The sequence below is a fragment of the Pongo abelii genome, chromosome 19, assembly GCF_028885655.2.
Source record: "Pongo abelii isolate AG06213 chromosome 19, NHGRI_mPonAbe1-v2.0_pri, whole genome shotgun sequence".
NCBI classification, from domain to species: Eukaryota; Metazoa; Chordata; class Mammalia; order Primates; family Hominidae; genus Pongo; species Pongo abelii.
In genome coordinates, this window is record NC_072004.2 from 83,625,882 (window position 1) to 83,630,258 (window position 4,377).

The 4,377-nt window shown below is 42.7% G+C and overlaps 1 protein-coding gene across 1 annotated transcript in view; it reads left to right on the forward strand.

The window, feature by feature from the left end:
* ARSG (arylsulfatase G) overlaps positions 1–4,377 on the forward strand; it is a 151,002-nt gene that overhangs the window by 3,218 nt on the left and 143,407 nt on the right. The gene's annotated exons all lie outside the window — the stretch shown is intronic.

The window sequence follows — 4,377 nt, forward strand, 5'->3', positions numbered from 1 at the left end:
AGGTCACACAGGGCCCATTGCTAAGGATTTATTTCAGGCTTGTGCTGTAACAGGATTACTGTAGCTTCTGTATGGAAAATTAAGGTGGGGTGGCGTGTTGCAAGAGTGGAAGCAGGCAGGCCAGCTAGAAGACTACTCTAATAATCCAGCTAAGATGATATTGGCTTGGATCAAGGGTCCTGGTGTAGTTGGCAGAAGCAGTCAGCTCCTGGATGTATTTAGAAAGGAGAGCCGATTGGATGTGTGGAGGAGTGGGTTTGAGGAGGAGGATCCAGAGTTCTGCTGAGGACACTTTAAGTAGAAGATGCCTAGTTTTATATCCATGCCCTGCCATGCAGGCAGATATAAATCAGGAGCTCAGGGACAAAGTTGGGACTAAGAATGGGAGGTGCCAGTGCAGAGAAGGTACTTAAAGTTTTGGTTGAATTCTAGGGTGTATAAGTTGTTAGGGAAGTTAGTGTGCTTGTTCTTGAGTTGCTGGAAAGTCATATAAATGACACAAATACATGGCCACAATATGTGTTTTCTCAATAATATTTGGTGAAATGTTCTGGGCATCAGGTTTCCCGTCTAATTTTCCCTGTAGGAAACGGATAGTCATTGAAGTAGTTTTGATTTGGGTGTGAGTTGTTACATGGAAAGCGAAGTTCTAAGTTCTCTTGCCACTTTTCTTGTTCTGCACCTTTAGAGAGTCATTACGAGAACTGAACACTAGGGGGACCCAGTTTCCTTACTTATGCAACGGCGGCTGGCCCAGCTGTAGGCTATGATCGCCCACACTTAGAACACACGCAATATAAACACAAATCTGAAAACAAGGGCAGCTTCTTTTCTAATGCAATGTATACTTATAGCACTCAATGCAATGTATACTTATAGCAGTGATCATTTTTGCGTGTAACATGTCTGAATTCCTTAAATAGGTCATTTTAAGTAATGTGCATAACCATTACAATTTTTCTTTTTTGAGACAGGGTCTCACTCTTTGCCAAGGCTGTGTGCAGTGGTGCCATCTGGACCCACTGCAACCTCTGCCCCCTGGGCTCAAGTGATCTTCCCACCTCAGCCTCTTGAGTAGCTGGGACCACAGACATGAGCCACCACACCTGGCTAATTTTGGTTTCGCCATGTGGCCCAGGCTGATCTTGAATTCCTGGGCTCAAGCAATTCACTCACCTTGGCTTCCTAAAGTGCTAGGATTATAGGGATGAGCCACCACACCTGGCCACCATTTAAAGAATTAAAGACAATGGCTTCTAAACTCTAGTTCCCTGTTCGTGAGCCCCATATTTGCAAACTTGTGAAAATAAGGATCATGATTTCTTTTTTTTTTTTAATTTTTATTTTTTGAGATGGAGTCTTGCTCTGTCACCCAGGCTATGGTGTAGTGGCGTGATATCGACTCACTACAACCTCCACCTCCCAGGTTCAAGTGCTCCTCCTGCCTCAACCCCCGAGTAGCTGGGATTACAGGCGTGCACCAACATGCCCGGCTGATTTTTGTATTTTTAGTAGAGACAGGATTTCACCATGTTGGCTGGGCTGGTCTCGAACTCCTGACCTCAAGTGAGCCACCCGCCTCGGCCTCTCAAAGTGCTGGGTGGGATTACAGGTGTGAGCCACCACGCCCAGCTGAAGGATCATGATGATTTCTGATTTACAATAGTTGAATTGGAGTATGGAAATCTAAATGTAATAAATACCACCTGGTGATTTGAATCTGCGCCACAAGAATGCTGACATAGAATCCATTTTCTGTTTTATCACCAGGTCTTAAGCAAAGGGAAAGGCAAATAAATGCTCAAAAGCTACATTACATGTTATTGGAGTATAAAATGTATAACTTTGTTAAAAAGTTTGGACACATTTTGTGTTAGTTACGGATACATAGGTCTTAAAAGAGTACATGATCTTAACGCTTTTTTTTTTTTTTGTGACCGAGTTTCCCTCTTGTTGCCCAGGCTGGGGTGCAATGGCGCAATCTCGGCTCACCGCAACCTCCACCTCCTGGGTTCAAGTGATTCTCCTGCCTCAGCCTCCCGAGTAGCTGGAATTATAGGCATGCACCACCATGCCTGCCTAATTTTGTATTTTTAGTAGAGAAGGGGTTTTTCCATGTTGGTCAGGCTGGTCTCGAACTCCCGACCTCAGGTGATCCACCCGCCTCGGCCTCCCAAAGAGCTGGGATTACAGGCGTGAGCCACCGTGCCCGGCCCAACTCATTTTTATAACTAGAATAATTTTACTTTTGGGGAGAGAAAGTCTACATAAGGTTTATACTGAAGCCTCTTGAAGTCAACAAGCTTAAAGCAGAATCTTTTTAATCAGGAGAAATGAAAACATAATTAACAGCCTGGTGTGGTGGCTCACTCCTGTAATCCCAACACTTTGGGAGGCCAAGTGGGTGGATCACTTGAGGTCAGGAGTTCGAGACCAGCCTGGCCAAGATGGCAAAACCCCGTCTCTACTAAAAATACAAAAATTAGCTGGGCGTGGTGGCACACACCTGTAATCTCAGCTACTTGGGAGGCTGAGGAAGGAGAATCACTTGAACCCAGGAGGTGGAGGTTGCAGTGAGGTGAGATCACGCCACTGCACTCCAGCCTGGGCAACAAGGGTGAAACTCCATCTCAGAAAAAAAAAAAAAAAGAAAACATAATTAACAAATGTGTTAGCTATAATGTCGGGCACGGTGACTCACGCCTGTAATCCCAGCACTTTGGAAGGCCATAGTGGGCAGATCACTTGAGGTCAGGAGTTCGAGACCAGCCTGGCCAACATGGCAAAATCCTGTCTCCACTAAAAATACAAAAACTAGCTGGGTGTGTTGGTGCTGGCCTGTAATCCCAGCTACTTGGGAGGCTGAGGAAGGAGAATTGCTTGAACTCCGGAGGTGGAGGTTGCAGTGAGCCAAGGTTGTGCCACTGCACTTCAGTCTGGGCGACAGAGCAAGACTCTGTCTCACCAAAAAAAAAAAAAAAAAAAAAAGTGTTAGCTTCTTGATCTTTCCTATTTTGGGGCAGTTATGATCTAAGAATTACTTTGGCCACAATAAATCCTTTCCCATGGGTCAGGATTAGTTCTCATAGTTTTGCTTCTGGTGGTACTGACCTGTGCCAGTGTTACAGATGTGTGGTGAAGGGGCTAGAAACTGGTCCACAGGCCAAATCCAGTCCACTGTTTTTTGTTTGTTTGTTTTTTTTCAGCCTGAGAGCTAATAGTGTGTGTGTGTGTGTGTGTTTTTTTTTAACGTTTTTAATGTGATTGAAAAAAACTATATTTCCTGTGTGAAAATCTTGTGAAATTCACATTTCAGTATCCGTAAATAAAATTCCATTGAAACATTGCCACGTTCATTCATTTATATATTGTCTGTGGCTGCTTTCGGCCCTCAATGGCAGAGTTGACTAGACAGAGGCCTCATGGCCTGCAAAACTTTAAATATTTACTACCTGGATCTTTACAGAAAAAGTTTGCCAACCCCTAGCATGTAGAGTCTGTGCTGTTTACTTACAGGTTACAATAGTTCTTGGAACGATTCTGTAACTGGGTGCAGTCTTTAACTATTTGCCTTTATGACTTTTGATAGGCTTACTCTGGCTACCATGATATCATTTCATTCATGTGTTTTTGATTAATAATTAAATTCCATCGATGCTTTCATTCTTATTTCAATTCTTAGATGAAAATATGCTTCTTCATTTGATTATATTATTTAATTTTTATTTCCCTCTCCTGTTATTCATTACTTAATACTTCCCTTGAATTATTTAGTCTTTTTCTAAGGTGCTTTAAAATAGTTTGTATGAAACTCAACATAAAATAAAATTGTCCTGCTTTCAATGATCAAAAAAAAAGACATGAAAAAGTTCAGGCCACACACGATGGCTCACACCTGTAATCCGAGCACTTTGAGAGGCCGAGGCAGGTGGATCACCTGAGGTCAGGAGTTTGAAGCCAGCCTGGCCAACATGGTGAAACCCCATCTCTAGTAAAAATACACAAAATTAGCCAGGCATGGTGGCGGGCACCTGTAATCCTAGCTACTCGGGAGGGTGAGACAGGAGAATCACTTGAACCTGGGAGGCGGAGGTTGCAGTGAGCTGAGATTGTGCCATTGCACCCCAGCCTGGGCAACAAGAGCGAAACTCCATCTCAAAAAAAAAATAATAATAAATATAAGTAAATAAAAAGTTCAGTAGAAACTTCTTGGGAAACTTTATGTGTCTCTAGTAGAGTTAAAAGGTTTTGCAGAAGATAAATGTTAAAAAATTATTTATTTGGAGTGAATCTTTGGTGAGTTTTTATAACTTTAATTGCCTCAAACACCGAATGCTTTGAGAGTCAATAAAAAAATCTTAGAAGAAAATCAGTCTC